The sequence below is a fragment of the Dermacentor andersoni genome, chromosome 2 (genome assembly GCF_023375885.2).
Source record: "Dermacentor andersoni chromosome 2, qqDerAnde1_hic_scaffold, whole genome shotgun sequence".
Classification (NCBI taxonomy): domain Eukaryota; kingdom Metazoa; phylum Arthropoda; class Arachnida; order Ixodida; family Ixodidae; genus Dermacentor; species Dermacentor andersoni.
Window position 1 is genome coordinate 188,485,321 of NC_092815.1, and position 23,743 is coordinate 188,509,063.

The 23,743-nt window shown below is 47.6% G+C and overlaps 1 pseudogene; it reads right to left on the bottom strand.

Moving 5' to 3' along the window:
* Nucleotides 1-668: 668 nt before the first annotated feature.
* The window catches only part of LOC126540817 (deoxynucleoside triphosphate triphosphohydrolase SAMHD1-like), a 50,088-nt pseudogene continuing 27,013 nt past the window's right edge, over nucleotides 669-23,743 (bottom strand).

The window sequence follows — 23,743 nt, forward strand, 5'->3', positions numbered from 1 at the left end:
TACTCACTTTATCTATAATTAACCAATAAGTCGATATCTCACCCTCTATGGAGCAGGAAACGCGGTTACAGTGAAACGAACATAGTTTCCATACGACAATATTCGCCATTCGCCCTGTTCAGCCTGCTGCATATCCTTATGGTTTTGCCGTTCTTCTCTTGCAGTGTAAAAGCGGCTCCTAAGTGGGATGGTCATATTCTACATGTGACATGTCCACAAAGAAGAATAAAAAGTAAAAATAGACAACAAGTCCTGTCTCAAAAGAAGCACGTTTCACTTTTATGCGTCAATGCTTAGGTTCTCGATGTGCTGCAGTGGGCGTAAACCACAAGCTCAACTAAATGGAAGCAATGCTATACCTACGACGACAGCAACGCTACTTACACCACTGCCGTGGCTCCTTCGAAGCAGGCATTGTTCTTCCTGTTCAGGATTAAGGAAGTATCCGGAGTGCAGTTTCCCGGGTGTCAAATACACAAGACCGGTATCGAGGGCTCCACTCAGGCTCGTTCCCTTCTCTACGCAGGGAGACAGGTGCGTGCGAAGATGGCAAGAAAAAGTAACAAAGGAACCCTTCTCGCGTTGCCGCTATACACAGCGCGAACGTCAACGATGGCGACGGGCACGCAGCATAAATCACCGCCTGCCCGACCCAGATACGTCGGTCGTCACAGCCGCGCCTCGGGGATGGGGGCACGAACAGGGGGCGCGAATTTCTCCAGCTTGAGAGCTGGGCGAAATGAGAGCATAACGCTAACAGATCAACGGGCGCGATCGGGCAAGACACGCGAACGAAGAGAAATATGTTACTCAGCACTGGCGTGCGAAATAGCGCGATCCTATGTAATTCGGATTGCATCACAGGCGACGCACATTGTTTACCCTCGCTCGCTCTGCGGCAGCGATACACGTGAAAAGTCTGAGGAAGCGCGTCGAATCAGCTTCCCTTGCACGTCGACCGGAGGTACACCATGGCATCGCGGAAGCAGAGGCAGCTCTTGACGAAGACGTTTCCGCCCCTGTCACTTTCTGAGGGAATGCGCCTGCATACGCTGTAGTGCGCGTGCTTCTATTGCGAGGTCTCCACGGACGTGCGGCTCGTGTCCATGCGGGCTGCGAGACCTGTTTCGGGCCGGGCGGGCCGCACGGCTCGGTGCCTCGTCACTTCCAAAGACGGGATGCGGCGCTCTGTAATCTACTCGGTCGCATCCACGCAGAGACAGCGGGGTAAGCTTCAAAAGCAAAGCCCTAAACAGAGAATGGTGCAGAGTATAACCTGCATCTTCGTTCCTTGGCACGTGGAAAGAAAAGGAGGAGGTCAGTGCAGACCACAAAACTCGAACAAACAAAACAGAGCCAATGACAAGCCCCTGAAAAAACGAGCGGCCTTTATGGCGGTACACTAAAAGCAGTCCACACCGCCTATGGACATGACAAGCCCGTAGCGAACGCGCGCGGCCGTAATTGCCGCTTGTTTCCAAGCGGGTCGTCGTTCCCTCGCGCCGCGACCTAGGCATTGGAGAATTTGTGCGCGCTACTGCGCATGGTTTAGAGAAGGGAGGACAGCAAAAGAAGCTGCGTGCTGGTCCGTCGCTCGGGCAGAGCGTTGTCGAAAGGCAAGCCTGACCGTTATGCGACGCCTCCTAGAGCTCAAGTGTAGTGCGCACGCCGAGTACGAAAAACGAATCGAGGACCAGGAAAAGAAAAAAAAAAAAAGAGGGAGAAAGACTTGAGTGTGCTGTCCGAAGAAGAAACAAGTTGACGGGGTTACACCTTGTACATGGTCCGCTTGGGCAGCGGTTTCTAGGGGACCGGTCGCGTGCCGCCGAGCGAAAGAAAGGTTCCCCTCAGCTCTTCTTTCGTTTTCTTTCTTTTTTCATGGTCTTGCTTTTTTTCTCGCGTTAGTGAATGACGGTACGTTTCCCAGCTCTGAGTCAGCTTCGTCCAACGGTCGCTTATTGCAGTTGTTCGTTCCGACGGGCGCAAAGGCCATTGTCAGGGAACGCTGCTAAACCGTTATTGAAACTGTTGTGATTGTTCTGACGGTTACGTTGGCGTCCTGAAACCCGGCGCGAGCTACTGAGCAATCACGAGGTCTTCGTTCAAGGTCGGCATGACACGGTTTGCCGAACGACGTCAGCGTACGTTTTTGTACGCGTTCCGACCGTCGTTGTACTCTCGCCAGTGTTTGTACACTGCATGACCACACGCGGCGGTGCCTGTATGGGCTGCGAGTTCCTTCTCCGCATTGCAAAAGGGTGCTCCCGAACAACAATGGCCGCTCGTGATGCTGCATCAACAAAAGAGAAAACTCATTCTCCCAGTTGAGTCGTGTTTTACACGGTCGTTTGCCTCTTCTGAACTGAGCTGCAGGCGGCCAGATTCAGCGTATTGCTGTTACAAACTTCCTCAACACTACTCGGGTGGTTGTAGCATCTTTTATTGCTTTGGCATTGCAAGCATTTTGCGGAAAGTGTCTTAGTGAATGGGGTCATAGAAAGGCGGTTAGTGCTGCCTCATCTGTTTCGTATTGTAAGAGAAAAAAAGAAAGCGAGTGAAGGCAGGCATTAGAAATAAAACGCTGTTTTCTTTTCAACTTTGTAGATTTCCTTATTCCTCGTTGTCTCCTTTCAAACCTCGAGGGACGCGTCGTTGACCTTCGCTCGGTATTTTCGTGCGTCGTTGCAACTTTCACAATTTCTGCAGGTAGTACATGACCTGCTAGCGTTATTTGTGGCGGTCTTTGCGGACAGCAAAATGGAACAATTAAAAACCTTAATGCGTTCGTCCCTGATGATGCATGACGGCCAACCTTGGCTTCCAGAACAGAGTTTCAGCAATTGTGCTGGAATACATGAACCCATATTATTCGCTGTGTTCTTATTTAAACAGAGGAGTGAAACAGATTTGTCCTACCTAAAAGTTTATATACTCAGAAGAGATTCCTACATGTCTTCCTCCTTTGCAGGAGAGTTCGGCTTTTACAGCGTCTTCATGAAGCTCATAGAAAGCTTCTTTATACATATATTTGTATACTTTCCCGAGGCCGTGATTGGAACCTTCGTTCGTTCCAGGTGAAATCAGCGCTAAGACTTTACGAGCGTTTGTATTAATGAATAGGAGGGAGTTCCTTGCTCGTGGGGGATATTACACGACGGATGTCTGAACCTTCTATTTCGGAACCGCGTCCTTATTCGCGCTAGTGATGTTTTCTCCGTTATGTTTCTCCGAAGAAACGATTCTTCTTTTTTCTTTTTTTGCCTTTGCTGCAGAAATATCCGAAGCTAAGTGGGCTGTGTTAAAATACAGTTGCTATTTGCCAAGTGAAGGCACATTGCGTAATACAAATTTGCAATGGGCCTGTAACATTTTCTCTACATACTTGGGAACCAGGCCACCTATTACGGCTATGCAGAGGTGTCTTCCCATAACTGAAGTTTCATTCCTTGAGCATTGGCGAATTTCTTTCTTCGGGCCGACGATCCACACATGTCTGCGATGATGCTAGCTCCTGCCGCGCATGCGGTGGGTCAACCAAGGAAACGCTCTTGCGCAAAATAAGTTTTCTGATTATGTAGGCCGCCTTTTGTTTCGCGTGTGTGTTCTCAACTTCTCAACTCGTGCTCGGCAACTTTGCAGCGTGAACTGAGAAGGCCCGTTCTCGAAGCACGAGTCACTGGGTCTCCATGCCACCCCTGCTGCGCGCCAGGCTTCATCGCGATGCCGCCTAGGCTGTGCAAGCCGCGTGCATGCAAGTGCGTAGGCACGCGTCAAACCACCCCTGCTGTGGTGCCGCATGGCTCGCGTGGAATGTGGTTCCTCCGAGTGGAGGCAGGAAAAGCGAGGGCCGCGGCCACCGCTCCTGGCAGCGAAATTTGCTGGTGGCGAGATTTATGGAGGGACGCTCGCTCTCCTCCTATGGCCGCCGTCAAGTGGCTTCTTGCTCCTCCGTCGGCCACCTGGCGTACTGCACCGTCGCCACTTCGAGCACTCCTCCGTGTATTTATTTCACACGGTTCGTGCCGCCTTGCTCCCCTCGCCTCGGTGGAGGGATGCACGGTGGAGCCTCGTATGCTGGCGGAAGAAGAAACCGACTTCATGCGTCTAATCGACGCTGCTTGCGGTTCCTTCCACGTGTTGGTCTAACGTCCAGAAGCAACACGTGCGCTATATGAGAGACACGTGTTTCCCGGTTAACTTGGATCATCTGGGGTTCCTTAACTGGCATAACTTTATGACGACCGTTTTGGCATTCCATTCCCGTCGTAATATAGCCTGCACGGCCAGTAATGGAATCCGAAACTTCGTGCTCGGTGGCAGAACGCCACTGAGCCACCATGCGGATTCCGTGGTACGGTTATTGCCTTCGGCGCTGGAGGGTTCGGTCGACAGCAATCCTGGACAATTAACGAGCCACGTCCGCAGACGGAGAGGAGATTGATTTACCGCAACGTACTGCCCGATTCCTATGGAAGCTCACCATGGCGTCAGGCTGCTACGGGTGCCTTAGGACTCATGTGCTACTTTTTCTGAGCGCCAGCGGAAAACTGTGCACACGTCACAGTTATACGCAATGTTGGATTTGTTTCGACCGATCCCTTGCAGAACATTGTACGTTGGTATGTTCATCGTGTGACGGTGATTCCAAATTCACGTGCCCTGGGTTGAGTGCCATTCAGCAAAGGCCTACGATACTTGAGGCGTTCGGTTTTCCCCTTTCGTGCTTCTGGACGAATTTGGAGCTAGCATGTCAGCTAGCATACAATTTTAAGGAGTGTTTGTTTGGGCTTGTTGGTATCCCATATTAATTTAATAGCGCACAAAATAAACACAACGGCAACACAAAAGATGCAGACAGAGGGCTTGTTTCGTCACTGCTTTAATATTATTTTTTTTTTCATTTGTAACCACATTCGCACGTATATTATATAAATCGGTCGATTCAAAGACATTGACCTGTCAAGGAAAGTTCAAGAAGTATTAAGGGACTCCAGTTTCAGCTTATTACAAGGCAGCATACCACATGCTGCAGGAAATGGGGATGGATTGGCGTGTCAACTACTGTATGGCTTATGAAGCCCCACACGGAGGACATCACAAAGGCAATACGTGATAGACATGCAAAGAGGTAACTGGTCGATCATTGCTTGACAAAAGGACGCGTGTTCAATTTTAATAAAACGCTGGCTTGGGAGCAGCGATGGGGCCCGTGAAAATTTGTGGAATTATGGTTTATTCCAACAATTCCAACCCTGGGCCCCTTCTGGATGTTTGCGGCTGCTTCATATATAAACAGGATGCATTCGCTCTGTTGGTCTGTTTGTGCACTGACAATGCCTCCAGCGTGTAGTGGGGCAATGTGTGTTTTGTTCTTGCTTTCTGACGTTGCTGCGTAAGGCTAGTGCAAGGAAGTTGACACGTATTAATTCCATTGGCTTGCTTTTGGAACATTTTTTCACGGTTGTTCTAGTAAAGTGGTGGCGGCCGGCTTCACCTTTAGGTCATTATCTCCACTCCAGAATATTATTTAATACCTCCTTTCTACAGACGGCCACGAAGGCTCAGCAACGCAGGTCCTCTACACTAAAATAAAGGTAGACTAACCAAAACGCGTAAGATTTCATCACTTCTAATTTGTTGTTCTCACTACAGCCTTTCACGGCACCTCACCCTTAAGAACCTCCGTGTACGACCAAGCAATCTGTCCGCATTTCGTTTATCGGATTCTGCAAAATTTAAAGCTAACATATATAGCTCAAACCGTACCAAAAGAATGCCTCTTCTAAGCGGCACCTTTTAACCTGTATTGCACACAGACAAAAGGTTGGGTTCTTCTGTAGTCATGAGACTTGGGCACGCAGGCACAGCTGGCGTGACGAAGGAGAGCGCAAACCATTTCTTAGCTCGCATTCTGGAAAGAAACACACAGAGACAGACGGACGGACGGACAGATATTCTTCATAATTACACTAGAAGTCTGTCTGTCTTTATGACGATTCATTACCGACGTCCTGGTCACACGTGCGCTCCGGGGCTCCCTCGGAGGCAGTGTTCGCGGACTAGGCCATCGACTTTCACCGCCGCAACTGTAGAAACTTCTAGCTGGCCCCCTACGTAGAGGTGGTAAAAGACGACATGAGAAGTAAGAGTTAAAGATTACTGTGTAAAAGAAAAGAAAAACAACCCAAGGATGATGTACATTCCAGTGAGGTAGACGCAGAGTAGCTTGCGTTTAAAATGAAAATCTTAGTGACGGCCGGCACACCGGCTGTTTTGCAGGCTTAGAGTAACGCGGCGTTTACTTTCATCGCCGGAGCCCTACAAATTGCTAGCTGACCTTCAGCATAGAGCTGGTATAATGCTACGTGAGAAAGAGAAAGAACGTCATTACTGATTAAAACAAACCGCGCATAAATGTGGTTCCCTGTTAGAATTGGATATACACAAGGTAATTTTTATATTACAATCACCTATTTGCACACTTGGAAGCAAATTTTGGGCACGGACAATGCGTAGCATTTAAATCTTAAATCCACCACGCCGTCGCACGGCGTCTCACGCCGGCCTGCACCGCTGCGCAGAAACCGTTGCGCCACTCTCCGCTGTAAATGCGACGTTAAAAAAAGTTGAGAAAGCAGAAGCGACACGCATACGTAATTATCACCCCAATACATGTCCACAAGAACCGTACTATAAGTGACCTTGAAATGGAAGTAGCATGGAATAGTGTAGGATGATGGCAGCGGCAGCACCTTGCAGAAGCAACAAAAGGACAGGACATGCGAATTAGAAACCATAAAAACAAACATTGTCGGTGCTTCCGCCGGCTGCCCTCGAGCTGTAATGGAGTCAGTGGGATGGAACACATCCGGTCACGCAAGCGGAGTCACGTAGGGACGGCCAAAAGCGCCTAAACACTTGGTGGGCATCTCATGTCGCGGGATGGACAATACTTCAAAGTAAAGAAAGGTAGATAATATTGTGTTGAAAGTGGTGTACCTGTGAAAAAACGCGAAGACAATTGTGCTACCTGAATTTCTCAGCAATTTGTACTCTGACGACACCGCTACATAACATGACCGTGCTATGGCGGCCATCTAATTTTTACCGTCAACTAAGCGGGAGGAATTCGCTCTGAGCAAAATGATCCCACTATACGCCGTGCATTTGCTCTGTAACTCTTGCGTCTACATGTTTCCATGTCTGACTCACTCATTCAGATGATAGCTCACGATGGATTTTCACAAAAAGATATCTCAAGAAGGTTATGAAAACAAAGAAAGAAAAGGCACAAGTGGCTGGTAACAACGATACAAAAGAACGGAATAAAAAAGTTGACTCGCCATCCCGGCGCTGCCAAACTGGATGTCCAAAGCCACCACTACAACAGCTGAGGGGGATATGCAAAGCTTTATTGATGGTTTGAATGCTTGTTTTTACTTGATGTTCTTTGAAACGTATGCTGTTCTGTGTGTTTTATGGGTGATGTCAATGAATGTACGTACTGTTCACTTCACTTTGCTTAGCGCATGTACCCTCTGCCTTACGGGGGATATTAGCCATTGCATTTTTGCTTGCTTACGGCCATTGCTGATGATGATAGATACTTGTTTTGAGCTTGTTCTCTATTGAAACGTACGCTGTTCTTTAGCTTGTATGCGTGATTCCAATGAGTGCACGCACTGTTCGCTTCAGCTTGCTGAGTGCTGGTACTCTCTGCGTCGCGAGGAGGACGAGCCAATGCACTTTTTCTTGCTTAGGGGGGAACGAGCCATTGCCGCTGATGATAAATTCTGCTCATGGACGGACACCAAGAATGCCGACCACTGAGAGGCTAACAACTTTGCTGTAAAACAACAGTGGAGAGGATTATTAGCCATGTCGATTCGCGCCACGAGCACGATCTGATCAGAATATTCATGTAGTGAAACTGCATGGCTTTTATCCTCTCGCAAGGAGGTGGTGATAGTGCGTGCATGCGACTACACCCAAGTAGAACACGATTGCATCATTCTTACCATTGTTTCTGTGTGTTGCTTCCCTAATATTCTCTTCGTTGTTATCTTCTGAACACAAGTTCACATTGTAACAAACAGACTGTTCCGACTGCAGTGTCTACTGATCAACGAGTAACAAACCTTCAGCTCCTGAGAGTAAACTGAAGCGCACGACATGATTGAAGATAAGACAAGTTTGCCGTTGAATGAATTTTGACGCGTTGTAGAGGGGACTCGTCTGCTGCACCGCTTTTATGTACGGCAAAGATCACCTTCATCTGCTTTGAAAATGCAGGGTAAGTGTGTAATGTTACGGTTAGACGACAAAAAATTTACAACACACGTCCTTCGTATACATCGTTTACGCTGTTAAGCTTCTTCAAGCAAAGCTTACTCGTGTCGGCGTCGGTGTTGGTGTTGCCGTACAGAAAAAAAACTCAAAATTCCGCGAAAATAAAATTGCTTGTCGGGCTGCGGATTTCCTCCACCGACCTCCAGGTTGCGCGGCCACCACATTTACATTTCAGCCACGGTCGGTTCATTTTACGCGCCCTTTAGATGGCGGCTTTATATGCATGAAAAAGTAGACACAGCGTAAGGCGCGAGCCAATCACAGGCGTCCCCTCCCTCCAGAGGAGGGAAAGGGTGTAAACACGTGTAGCTATAGCCTCGCGCCCGCTGTTTCCCGCGAGTTCAGGCCCGGCAGTCAGATGGGGTGGCTGCGTTTGGTTCGTTCTGCCGAAGAGCAGGCTGCGTTGAAGGAACGGCAGCGGGAGCAGCCCGCGCGTCGTGTGTTCAGCCAAAGAAGGGGCGGTGTTTCATGGACGCCGCTAGGAACTTGCTCGAGAAAGGGCTCGTCGTCAACGCGCCGACCTCGCCGTGAGGGAGCGCGAAGCCGAGGTGTTAAGACAACGAAGAGCCGCGGATCCCGAGCTTCGCTTGCACCCCTCTTCACAGTATATAATGGAAGGGCTGTCAGTTTTTTTTTTTGTTTGTTTGATAAAGCTCAATTGATTATTTCGTTTTATTGGCTCTACTTTCACGGTGACCTTGCTGCCTGGCAGGCGCTCGGCACTTGCGTTTGGATGGGTGCATAATACGGCGCATTAGAAAGATTATAATTCAATCCAATTTGTTCTTGCGCTTGAATACGATAGACGCATATAAAATGATTTGCAAGAAAAACGCACAGGACAATTTGCACCGTAGGCCTAATATCAAAACAGTTACAATTAAATGTGTCGCATGGTATCATTATGCTAATGGTCTCTCTTGGTTCTACGTATCATTTTAAGTGGGTGCTATGAAATACGTCTGAGCTATTCTTTTTCCTTAATGTGACTTTCAAGTGCACATGTCATTTTGCGTACTGTAGATATCTAGGTAGACGTATTGCTCATTTGGAATATCCGCAGCCAGTTCATCTTCCTACGTGTAGCTTATTTATGTACCTGACCTAGCGCCTGAACAGAAGCTGCTTTTCTCAAATAAGCAGTAGGTTATATACAAATCCATCATATACTGATGCTAATACTAGAAGTGATTGATAAGATGTTAGGTCCGATCGCTACACTTGCGGCTGTCGGAGGCACCGTTTTTTGCTATTTATGCTATTTATGTTCATTGTGCAAGTGATTGCTGGAGTGCTACGTCCATGAGCTAGACAATAACTTAGCGAGGCTTCACCGTGGAGCGTCGGGGATAAAGTTTGACCAGTTCGAATACTTGTACGTTCACCGAAACGTACAAATACCCGCGAGTGTTTGCGCTCGGCTCCCATCTCAAGAAGAATAGTACACTGGCCGAGTTGACACTCACTCGTGTTTCAAGGGTAAAGCTATAGATGACACGGAATGACAGACGGACGCACCATCTTGACGCGTCAGATTTGGCCGTGCATCGAGCCCGTGTAGATCCGCGCTCAATAGGAAAATGCCGTGGCCGCTGAATAAGCCACCACCAGTGGTACGCATGCGTGTCCAGTGACGCATATATATCTCTATAGATGTTCTCAAACGGGACGATCTGAGGAGCCGAATGAGGCGCGGTACCATTATTTAACGATTGATCTTTCTTGGCTGCACGTCGGGTCGAGCACTGCTGTCGGTTTATCTGATTTTACTAATGATAAATTCTTGCGTGGGCTCTAGGCTGGCGTTACCGTGCGCCCTAGTTAAGTTATTAGTACATCCCTCCTGCCCCCTTGCTTAAACAAAGAAAGAAAGAAGAAAAAAAAAAGGAAAAGCCGCTGCGGGCACGGTTGTAATTATACGCTGGAGAGGCCGGCGAACAAAATTCTCGGATCGCCGCTGGAGCTGCGACAGTGCTATCCGTCTGGTGACCGCTGGAGCGACGCGATCGCGTCCAGGCATCGCTGTACCAGTTCGCCTGCACCTTGACCTCGTTTCATCCGGGCGAGAATCACTTTTCTCGCAGAAAGTCTTGGCGAGTTAGAGAGAGAGAGAGAGACCCACCAGCCTCGAACAATCACTCATTCTCGATCGCATCTTCCTCGGAGGCAGAAGAGCATTCCCCAGAGAAACGCCCAGTTCTCTTTGACGCCGAGATCGCGAAAGGGGTACGGACACGAAGAAAATGAACGCAGAAGAAATGAACCCAAGTGGGCGCTATACATGCGCGTTCTACCGCGTTGCGCAGAGAAAATAAATATGATTGCTTCTCGGCATACACTGCGGTTTCGCGGCGAGAGGCGCCGCCTGTGGATATGCGCTCGCGTTGTTTGCTAAAAAGAAAGGACGCTGCTCTCTCTCTTTCTGTTTAAGCCGTGCCTAATTGAGCTCGTCATGCACTGGCTCCCGTGAGCGGGCTCCGTGCTGCGTAGACATCTGCGCGCACGCGGTTCGAAGAAAATGGGTCGTGGTGAAGAAAGCGTATATGCCTCCTTAACGCAGTCCGAAGCGATATTACACTATAAATCTGTATTGACGACAAGAGAGCGGCAGCGGCTACTAGTTTAGGTATGGGGTTAACCTGGCTGTACGAGACCGAGGAAAGTTCGGCGCACATTTTGGCCTCACCGTTTCTAGCCCATCTTTTTTTTTTTTCCGTACACGGTTCTAGTGACGACCCGCTCGGCCAAGTGAAACACGCCAGGGTGCGGCCTAGGTAAAGGCGCGGTCCTCGTAGCCTGCGGTGTTAAAGACCGGTCCAATGGAGACACTCATTTACCCATTGGATTTGCACGCAGGGAGCAGCAGCACAAAAAAAAAAAAAATTGAATGAAGAAGCAAACAAACAGACGAGCGGACATGCACACAAAACGAGCAGTCAAGTTTAGGAACTATGTTCTGCTCATCGGTCGTCCCACGAAAAACGCCCCATTTGAACTCGTTCTTCCTCAGCGCCACCTGCTATTCACGCACGTTGCTTTTACACTTGTGTGTTTGCTTTGCGTTGGTACAAAGGGCGAATTTCGTTAAACGTTATAACGACTGGCAGCAGTGCGTACTTGCAGGTATCGCTTCGCACGAGTAAGTTCCGTACACCTAGATAGGATTTGTCATTCATGCATTTTTTTTTCTCGTTTGTCACCGGATCTGTGACAGAATAGGGCACAAGGAGAGGCATCCTTGAACATTCAAATGGCCGATTTCTTTACAATTTCTTTCACCCTAAATTTTTAGCTGTTATTGAGTCTACAGAGAACATTCGTTGTCGTCTTCTCCTTTGTCAGCGTACTTTCGTCTAGATAACTTTATCAAGATATCTTCACTTAGCGACTCAGTTTATGGAAATGGTACTGCTTTGCTTCAGCTGAACAGTACGTTTATGCAGAGTATTTTTTCGAAGCTTCAGATGTCACTGCGCTGAAGACGGAGTTACTGTCATACATTGAGGTGTGGCTTCTGTAGTAAGTCTGTACTGCTATGGAGCCTAAGCGGCCGCAAATCGTCCTTTCAAACTATGATCCCTATGGAAGCTAAGCTAGCATTGCGTAGCTAGGTTTTCATTGCGATGCAATATAAGATGCGCTGAACAGCCTGAAGCAGCATCATTTAATCTTGAGAAGTTGTCAAAGAAGATATGCGGTACATTAATTCACCTCAAAACAAGAAACGGAAGGCTGACTTCGTTCAAATGAGCCTGTTTTTTTTCCCAGTCTGAGACAAAGCGCCATCGTCATGGTGCTGCCCAGAGACCCACCAGATGCTCTCGCGCGATAAGCAAGTCACGTCACAACAGCTGACGAGACGCTACACCACATGCGGGAAGGCGAGACATAGGCGCTCGTGAAACGCCCGCAAGCTTGGGGAACGAGGGTAAAGCTGAAGACGTCAGATTGCAGGCGCACATGGGATAACGACTCCGTGACCCTGCCGTCACGGTTAATTGCGACGACCTTTCACCGGCTCCACCAACGGACTCCAAGAGGCCGAGAGCTGAAGCCGACACGTCGTCGGCCCCGTCAATGCGGCTGCCTTTGCCCACGAGACCGCTGCCTCCACGCGTCACAATAATAGCGATGACGTGGGTGCGTCGTTCATCACTCATCACCGCGAGCATGTCGCGTGTACCCCGCCCCGCTGCTTGGGCGCACCTGTCCGGTAAACCGGAGTTGACCTCACGAAGATAAGAAGAAATAAAGGAAGGCGGCGCACCGCACGAAGAAAACATGCAGGTTGGGGTAAACGATAACTGAACTCCCTAAACTGCGAGTTCTCTGAACTCTTGAGAAGGCGTGCGTGGTGATGGTCTTCGTGATATGGCGCACTAGTTGTGGCGTGAGGTGCGATAGCTCGAACTAGATAACAGTAAATCGGAGGGGCTACTGCGAAAAGATCCTAAGCCTGAAGCCAAGCGAAAGAAAGAAAAAAAAATGTAAGAAAGGCAAAGGACCTAACGAGAGGTAGTTGTGGTTGTCTGCCCTGCACAGGGGAAGTGGGTAAAGGGACAAAGAGAAAAAGCGAGAAAAATCAAATTTTACGTTGTAGGTACTCGGAGAGAAAAAGAGATGCAAGATTTTATTATATGCCGCGCGCGGCAGTTGGAGAAGAGAACGAAGCAGCATTAAGAAAACAATTTTGCTTCATGACGTGGTATACTTAAATGCTAAATAAAGAGGAATAATAAAAGAGCGTATATTACTGTAATCATCTTTAATTAGTCTTCCTTAATTTCTCTGGCGGGAACGGACCGCCCTTTAGCGGAGTCAATGGAGGACAATCTTCGCTTTTTGAATTTCTCAGTTACTGAAGTGCGGACGGTCTCGTTACAAAGTAAGAGTTTTTGATTTAAGCACACCCGTGCAGAAAAGCGCACACAAGCTCCCATGTTTAAGTTTCGCTTATTTACAAGTGCAATATGATTCTTCTTTATTATTCAATAATTAATCAGCGTCATCCAGAGGTTGACTAAATCTGGCATGTTAATTTTGTGCAGGCGTTTTTTGTTGCGTTTTTACATAAAATTTGCTCATCAATTTGACAGTATTAGAATGGCTTGTTCAGAACTGCATGCTGAAGTACAATCTGTCAATATAGCTCGAAAACTTGTTTCTCTTTCAGTTTCAGCTTAAGTTGTACTCCCGCCCACCTAACGAAAAGATGGCCGAATTGATAAAAGGAGCCGAAGAAAAGATTTGCCGGCCACTTTCAGATTATCTCACTGAAAAATTCAACGATCGCTCTTAAGCAGAGCGGTGGATGCAGGCATATGAACGGTTACTATATGATTGGATGAATTTTATATTACTGCATGATTGCGTATGATCGCTCTAATGATCTGTGCAGGCACTAAAGTATTTATTATCGCGGCACTTTCTCCATATCATCATATTATCGCAGCGTTTCATTCTTGTGAAGGACCCGACCAAATTTACCTTCAGCGATCTGCCTGCGGCAGTTGGCTGGTTTAGGAAAAGAAAAAAGAAATCGGTGCACACCCCGTTGAAGGAGCTGGCACTTTGACACTTTATGAATGTTCCTAAAGTTTGCGACTATACGTAGGTAGGTAGGTTAGGCTTAACCGGTGTTGAACTGAATAAGTTGAAGCAACAAGCTTCCGACAATTTAATTTCACTCACTGGAAAAACAGCAATTTTGTGTAAATTATAATGAAGAAAAAATAAGCTATAATGGGCCCGTTAGCTCACGCAATCGTTATATACACTCGAAAAAGAAAATAAGACGGAACAACAACAAGAAACACGAATCATGGTAGAAGGGAACATCCCTCATACTTTGAACACAAGTCTATTATCATTAATTTTATCACTGCAATGAAAAACCGCCCTTTCAAAACTCGTAATAGGCAATGGTCTAATTGATTTCCCTAGTGGGAAGGGCGGGTGCCCAGCGCCCTCACTTGATAGCCTGATCGCCTTAGCTGTGCTTAAAGGCGACAATATATACAGCAAAACGTTTACTACGTCAGCAAGGGTGATATTTGAGTAAGTTTGTACGGTTCCACGGTGAAATGAGCATAGCGCGACAAATGTCTTCTGTTCGCTGCACTACGCACACATGACGCTTGCCTTGCACGACGAATTTAAGAAAAGACAATCATTCGGTATATCCATGCTAAGCCGAAAACGTATTCCCCCAGGATTCGTTTCGTTCGTTTACCTGACTGGATTGTACGGAAGAAGTCATGCGCCTTAAGTAGAAATTGCAAGCCCAGCAGCCATTTCGAGGTCACCAAAATTTGCCATAAAATGTGTTCACGTTCTGCTTTTTATTCTTATAGAAATCCTCTCTCTATGACTTCCCAAAGAAAACTAAACGCATTGTCAATGTGGCAATGTCGCTATTTTTCTGAACGATGTGACTAATATGATGCTGGCGACAGGACACACGCTCAGCCTGTAAGGCTCAGCTTTGCGCGGCTTCAATTCGGAATTCAAGCCGGATTTCGTCAGTAAGATTACTTGTCAAAATTTGATGATCAGCTATTTGCCCATTGTGATTCGTCACGAGGGAAACGTTCACCCCTCCAAGTAATTGACGTGAGAACGAGGAACTCTTTTATGTGCAACGCGCGCTTTTTGGAAAAAGAAAAGTTATATTGTTACAAAAATATGTTAATATACACCTAGTACAGGCCGCGCCACGCCGACCAACACTATTTCTTCCGAGCTAAACGCAGGAGATCTCCATTTGGGCCTGGAAAAGGTGAATAGTGGTGACTTCGTTATGCGTGGCATGATAAATTTTTTCTCTCGTCTGCAGTTCCAACTGCCCCGACACACACACACACACACACACACACACACACACACACACACACACACACACACACACACACACACACACACACACACACACACACATATATATATATATATATATATATATATATATATATATATATATATATATATATATATATATATATATATATATATATATATATATATATATATATATACATATATATATATTATACAGCGTTTCTGGGATCGCGGGTGACAGACATGTATACTTAGCTACAAAGTGACGTGCTCTAAATCCGTTCCGTCTGCTTCCTGGCCAGCCACCCTCTCATTGACCGCGGGCTCCGCAGTAAATTGCCCGGCCTCGCAACTGCCGGCACAGAGTGGATTAGAAGGCTTTGCACGTCGTGACTGTGTTTGTCAGTGTGGTCTGTTTGAGCAGAGACGTTCAGCGCCGCAGTCCGCGTGGCAATCACGATTTCGACACCGGTGGGCGTGTTCAGTGGCACTGCAGTTTCTTTGTCGAGCTTTGTTTTTCATGCGCCATAGTTGGTCTGAATGCGCCCATTCGCATCGTTACGCGTCTGGAAGGACAGATGGCGCGATTTGCGCTTCAGGGACGTGTAATAGCCCATCCTCTGCCATTTTCTTTTATTTGTGCGCAGATGTACACATGGCGATTTCTTAGAGTGCTAATCAGGATCGGTTGGCACGTTTCAACGTTCTGGGATCTTGGACGTTGTTTCATGATTGCGCGCTCACTTTTACGCGTCAAATTGGGCGAATGTGTGCAATGGGTACGTTAGGACAATATGCTCGATTTGTGTTGCGTCTAGGATTACAAATCTCAGAGAGCAAAATCACAGGAGCAACACGAAAAACGGAATCGATGAGCAAACAAATGCAGAACACATGCCTGTCACTGCAAAGTAGGCTGCAAATTAAAAACGGCGCACACAGCTCAGATGCCAGTGTGCTGAGGAAGCACCCGGGCGTTCTGTTTGGAGCCGCACGACGAAGCACATCAAACGTGAGCACGCTGCTTGAACGCATGAATGCAGATGTGAAAGTATAAAAGCCGTCGGAAACGTAATCGCAAACAAGAAGGCCGGAAATCAGAAAAGTTTGCTGCTTGGCCGGATATTTTACGCCCTTTTACCGCTATATTTGTGGCATTTAAGTAATTACAGAACAACTCGGTTCGTGAAAACAATGCCAAATATGCCTCGGCCAGCGAATGGCATACGTTATCGGAAGAAAGGCTCATTTGCCGCTGGAACTACACGCACAAATGGTACAAAATACTGACGAAGACGCACGCCCCCTTCGTCGTGATTGTTTCTATGTGTTGTGTGTGTGCTTCTTGCGGCATGCACCTCTTTCCGCAGACTAGTTCAAGAAGGTTGTCTGAAGTCTGGAGATCAGTCAAATCTAAAGCTCAATGATGCTCACTGGTGCGTTTTGCTAGAGGCGCCAGAAAAATCTGAACACAGTAACTGTCGCAGTACACCACACAGAAGCTTTGTCCGGCCCCGTTGGAGCTCAAACGAAAAGTTGTCGGCCTCTTCAATCGGATTCAGGTCACATTCAGCAGTTATTGCTTTACGTTCTAAGAATATATTCTGGAGGAAACTCCACCTTGAAGGTATTGCAAACGTAAGATATGTTTTTATCTGATTCTTTACTCCAGGTAATAGATCAATGTGTTACCTCGCGTCACCATGTCGAGCAGGTCGTCGAGTGCGATCGAAAGAATTTACGAAGGAAAGAGAAAAGCACCGTCGTTAGAGTTAATTACTGGACAGGGAGAAAATTACGAGGCGCAGCAGGGACCCTGCGGACAACGAACATCAGCCGATGCTCGGTAGCGCACCGAAACACCTCCACGGTAATTGGCCCTCCAAGCGGGTGCGTTACGTCGAGGTCCATGGAACAGCGTACAACGGACCACCAGGCAGCAAACGGAATAGCTCGGAGCGAGGCAAGTTGGTGTACGTGAGTACGGGCATTGCCAGCGGGAAGTGATCGTGAAGGAAAAGTAAGCTCGGCGTGGTAGGCGGGAGGATGGAATAGCCAATTACGCGCTCATATCGGAGCGCCTGGCCAACAGCCCAGCCGGCGGCATTTGCTAAGACGCCGCCAGGGGGGCGGGGGGGGGGGTATAAAAAAAGCGCGCACGGTCATTCCCGTACGCCGGTGTCTCCTTTATGCCCCGAGGTATCCCGGCAGAGATTTGCCGCGGGCCTTAGGTGCAGTTTGGGCCACCGAAAGCGTGGTTTAGGGCGGGCGATCACGACTGGAGTGGACCCATATAGCGGGCGGACCTTTAGGAGGCGATAGCCCCAGGTTCGATTTGTCACTGTGGTGTTATTGGTAGCTCGAAACACACCCGTAAATTACGCAAAAAAAAAAAAAAAACATTTGCCGCACACACAGTGAGTGAACAATATGCGCACCGTGAACGAAACTATAAACACATATACATTTAGAGATAGTTAAAAAACAGTACACAACATCGTGCGCTACAGAAGCAGAAAAGGAAGAAGTCATACTTCAACGTCCAACATTGCTTTGAATGCACATATTGCGACATCAGCAGAATCTCACAGAGGACACCGCCGCCTTCCCAAGAACTCATTCGCGATGCACCTCGACTTCGTCCTCTCCGCAACAGTACTGCCCTCACTCATGCGCATGCGCCGTGCACGCATACGCTACCGTTTGCACAGTCTTCCCCTGCAACATATCAAAGGCTGCGGCAAGATATTCAGCACTCGGGGCCTGCCCCCGTACGGCAGTCGAGGGCCTACGGCATTCCGTAGCGATGAACGCCATCGCGGTCTTGATTCTCACCTGATAATGTTTATCCTAATATAGCAGCAAGTTCCATTTGAGTGCTACGCTCAAACTTCTTTCTGCATATAAGTGCTGGCTTTCGAGGACTAATAAATCTAAAAAAACTAGGTTGCGCCAAGTATACGGACAAACCGAAAACTCTCGCCCAGCTGCGACCGCAGCGGTGTCTTTACGCAGGAGTTCGCACGGGCACGCAGGCGCCAGTCTCGATTGAACCCGGTGGGCACCGCCCGGTCAACGAACGCGGGACATCTGGCCACCCGGTGGCTTTGGTGCGTAAAGATCGCCATCGTGCCAGGAAGGCCTGAGGCCGTCTACCACGAGTTCCTGAATAGGACGGCTAACCGGCAGGAAAAATGCATGCGGAAAGTGACGATGCCTTTACAAAGCTAATTATCGTCATTAGCGTGTTAATGAACATATTTAATAAGCATGGCCAACAATGTTTTCTCGTTGCTCTGACCTGTCACTTTCCGAAAACATATACAGAAGAAGTCCGGGGGAGCATACTACAGCGTAGGAGGATGATCGCGATGATCTTAGTGATAAATTTTGATTGATTTTGCCTTAAAGAGATCCTAATGAGAAAAAGTAATATCGGAGGGGTTTTTTAGTGAATTGCATTTTTTACAATACCACACACACACACGCACGCACACACACACACACAAACACACACACACAACACACACACACACACACACACACACACACACACACACACACACACACACACACACACACACACACACACACACACACACACACACACACACACACACACACACACACACACACACACACACACACACACACACACGCGCGCGCGCGCGCACCAGCGTAGTGGCCATGGCGTTTCGCTGCTGAGCTCGAGGTCGTCGGTTGGATACCGACCGCGGCGGCCTCATTCTGAGCTGGTCAACATCAATCCGGAGTCCCCAAGTACGGCGTGCCATCATAATCGGATCCTGGTTTGGACAAGTGAAATTAATTTATTTGATTAAATTTAATAAATGGCAGGCTTACTGTGAGAAAAAGTCCCAAAAACGAAATGCGGGTGGCGACGCCACCTTGCAGTCGCCGTACCAGCTCGCCCTAAAGTCATCGATTTGGACGGCGTGCGCTCTGGCCTAGTTAACTTACTAAATAATAATAATAAATAGAGAAAAACCGAACTGGCCCTGCGGGTTTCGGTGCGAAGTAAAAAAAAAATTGGAAGGTGACCTTTATTTCATTTTCTAGTAATTAACCTATTGCTACGAAATTAACGAACATCGAATGATGCGAGAATGTTTAATCCGTCTGAACTGATTTAATGTTTTTCTCCATTGATCTCCTTTATAGAGACGCTAAATAGAAGCAGTAAATTGTTCCGTGTTCTGATAATGTCGCTCTGAAGATATTATTTTCGTTAATTTTGCTGTAAGATGTTGAATACTAGAGGAGAAATTCAAGGCCAAGCTTGTTGCTTTATTATTGAGCCGAAAGTGAGCGCCAGTCGTCGATGTTATGTGAACGATATTGAAGCAAATCGACACCTTTAGGTCGTTGTCGCGCAATAAAGTTATCGAAACTTGCTAAATACGGCTGGTAGCTAATTCATAATAGAACCTAATCAGTTTTTAATAGGTAAAATGTTGATTAGGTGCTAGAAGGTGTCGTCAAACTTAATGGCGAGTTTGTGCTGCAACTTCAAGGCAGCTTCACGACTGCTAATTATTTCCTAATTTCCTGGCTTACCAAGCCTCTGATCACAGTACGATAAGACTGCCTTTGTTGGTATGACCTTAATCTATTAATACATGTCGACTTACTTACCTCTTTATGTCTCTTTAATGCGAATTTTAAGAAATGGTACGCATCATTGCATATTCTTGTTACCAGTTTGAGTAGGCCGGCCACCGCCCTAGAAAGAGAGAGAGAGAGAGACAGAGAGAAACTTTATTGATGCTATCAAGGGGTTTAGCGGTGAGCCGTCTTGCGCTTGCTGCCTGGCTCTTCAGCACGGGTGTGCCCCTATTCCAGGGCTCCACTGAGCCTGGCGACTTCGCACGCGTGCTGCACCATTGCCCTTTGGGCGGTGAGCTCGCTGCTGGTGAGCAGGCCCTCCCATTGCTCCGCACTCGGGTTTTTATGTTTATGGAATGTGTAGTTATGCTTACATTCCCATGTTATGTGGTAAAGAGTTGGTATTTCTCCGCACCATGGGCAGGAGTTTCTGTATTGCGTCGGGTACATTTTACTTAGTATGTGTAGATTATAGAAAGTTCCGGTTTGTAGCCTTCTCCAGTCGGCTGCTTCCTGTTGTGTAAGTAGTGTGTGTGGCGGAGGATATTTGATTCTCTGCCCTCTATAGTAGTTTAATATTTCCGCACACGTCGGCTCCACCGTTGTAGGGTTCTCGAGAGGCTCTATCTGTCCAGCTCAGTATGTGATCTCGCGAACTAGACTGTCTGCTCTCACGTTCCCTTCTATCCCGGTATGGGCCGGTATCCAGAAAAGTTTGTGTTTCACTTTATTTCCGAGGGTTCCTGCTCCGAGGAGGATTCGCAGGGCCTCTTTACAGACTCTCCCCTGCATGTAATGCCTGCATGCAGCTTTGGAGTCTGTTAATATGGTTAGTGATCTGTTACTTCGGTAGCCTTCGGTCGCTGCAAGCGCTATGGCGACCTCTTCCCCCTCCGCTACCGTGCAATTCCTTATGGTTGCGCAGCTGATTGTCTCTCCCATGTAGTCTACTACAGCCGTAGCTACTCTGTGTGTTCTAGTGTGCTTGTCCCACGGGTATAGCCCTGCATCCGTGTACACCGCGTTTTCCTGTGTTGCCAGGTGGCCTTCCACGTAATCTGCCCTTGCGTGCCTTCTGGCTGCGTGTAGGTTCGCATCCATGTTGCGTGGAATTGGACTTATTCTGAGGGTTTGTCTGACGTTGTCTGGGATGTCTGCCTGTCGATCAATTGCCCCTTTCGTATCGTATCCTAGTCTCTTTAGAAGCATTCTTCCTGTAGCCGACTGCCAAAGTCTCGCTATTTGTGTGTTTAGTTGCGCTTCTGCCAGCTCGCTGAACGTCTTTTGTATTCCTAGCTGCAGTAGCTTGTCGTTTGAAGTATTCCTCGGTAGGTGTAGTGCCGTTTTGTACGCCTTCCTTAGTATGGTTTCTGCTTGTTCTCTTTCTAGCTTGTTCATCAAGTGGTAAGGTAGCGAGTATGTGACTCTGCTGAGCACTAAACTTTTAACCAACTTGATCGTGTCCGCCTATTTCATGCCATGTCTTCTATTTGAAACTCTCGTAATCATCCTGCTTACTTGATCTGTCGATTTTTGGAGTAAGCTAATTGTGTGACTGCATTTTCCGCTGCTTTGCAGCCACATTCCTAGAATTCTTATCATGTTCTTTTCCGCTATAAGCTGGCCCTCTAAGCTTATTTCGATTTCGGCCTTGGTGGGGTTCTTTCCAATTCTGAGTATTTCCGATTTCTCTGTGGAGCAAGCCAGGCCTCTTGCCTTAACATAGTTTTCTACGCGGTTTGCTGCCTCTTGCAGTTTCTCTTGCTTTTGTCCTAGCGTTCCTTGGTTGGCCCATATTGTGATATCGTCCACATACATTGCATGTCGTATGCCCTCGATTTCGCCTAGTTCCCTGGCCAGGCCAAGCATCACAATGTTAAACAGTATGGGTGAAATGACTGAGCCCTGTGGCGTACCTTTGCTTGGGGTGACAAAGGTTTCGCTTCTTATATCCCCTAGAATATTCTTGACCCTTCCATTGAGGGTTAGATTACAATGGAAAGATAGCATGCCTATCCAATTACTGAAGCACTTTCATGGGCACCACCACAATGCAGACTAAATTCCTAAACATTTGCTTTGCACATCCACGTGCACTTCTAGTGACGCCTGAAGTGGCTCGCCTATTCAAACCATTGCTTGTAAAGCTCGTCAAAGGTAATTATTTTTGTTTTCATCTCGTCACGATGTTGACTTCCGTCGCTCATGTAAACACAAAGGTGCCGCGTGGTTACGTACGCGCCCTTGTGCCGCAAAACCAGCGCTCCTAAAGAAACGGTTTCAAAGAATTAAGCTCGCTAATTGCTTGACTCATCAACTGTCTGCCATTGCATAGGCTTCGATCGTCATGTTGAGCACGTAGCTCGTGACCAGCGCCAGCCAACACCGACAGATCGCGACTTCCAGGCGGAAGCCGAGTTAGGCGCTGTGTCGAGGTGAGTTAGTTCGTTCGAATGACGGGCGCGAAATCACGCGGCACTTTTAGTACTCCGCGCGCTAGGAGTTTAGCGCGGAATTAACATAAGTGGCGTTAGAGAAGGCGCACTCAAACTGACTGAATGGTATGTTTTAGCACGCAAGAACAGGTTTTACTTCATTGATTGATAAACAAGTCTTCATTTTAAAATTAAGGACTTGTTTAGCTAATTTTTCTCAACTCAGCCAAGTAGATGCCAAATTATTTTTCTCTTTATGTCTCTCCAATGCGAATATTAAGAAATGGTAGAGCTATCCTGATGGCTGAAGAGAACTCATGACTGAACGCAATAGTAAACCTATATCGCACCATTTTTCTTTGCTACCTTGTGTATAAGGCGCAGGTATTCCTCTATTGTGACTGACAATAAATTCTAGAGGTATTCATGCATTTTAGATTTTGAAAAGTATAATTATAAAACGACAAGACTTCAAAGTCTCTAAAAGAGGAAGACGCGATTTGGCATCAAGGCGTTACGCTAACCGAAAGTGGGAAGAGCCCAAGCAATAGAAAGTAAACAGGCTTGCGCTAACCTACGACGCGAAGAGACGCCCAACAAAAACACAGCTGTTCTTTCAAGTTGAAGAGCTGTGATAGCGGCGCAGGAAGCACGTTGAATGCAAACGACGCATCGGGGAAGAGAAAGAAGACGAAGGGCTCCTAACAACAAAAACAACAACAACAACAAAAATGTCTAACTGTTGGCTGCGCCCAGGATTTCGGAAGGAAAAAAGAAAGGCGAACAGAAGGTAGATCCTTCTCATTTGCTTTTTGTTTCTTATTTGCTGTAGCGAAGGCACAACGACATGGACATAGAAGGCATATGAGACAACTCACAGCACTAACTTCCTCGAATTGGCACAGGACAAGGGTTCTGCAGATCTGTACGTTCGAATGGAGGCAGGCGGCACACGAGGCAGATGGCGAGCGGTCACGCAGGCACACCCCAGGTGAAAGAACCGTGATGCAACAGGGGAACGTGAGAGAGAGCAGAGCTGGGAGTGTTAACCCACTGCGGTCCCGCTTCAGAAACCGGGCAGGTGTTGCTCCCCCCCTCCCCCCCCCCCCCCACCTCCGCACCACGTTCCTGCCTGGCCCCCTCCGCTATTCTATAGCCTGCGTTGTCCGCAGATTTGGTTTGTTAGGTTCGGGGACCGGCGGCGTTGGAAAGTTGAAGAGGGACACGGAGTGAAGGAGAAGGAGACTCTTGCGAAAAGGAGAGGCTTCGGTGGGAATGGAAGGCGTCCGGAGTACCGCGTTATCCGCCGCGTACCTGTAATGTTTTGACCTGCGCCAGAATTCTGGCTCGTGATTCTGTTTGTCTCCAAAGTTTCTTCACTCAGTAAATTATTGCATGAGCAACGCCGATAGCGTAAGTGTTCGTGGACGCTCCTCCTGTATAACGCGGGTGCTCTATCTATCTATCTATCTATCTATCTATCTATCTATCTATCT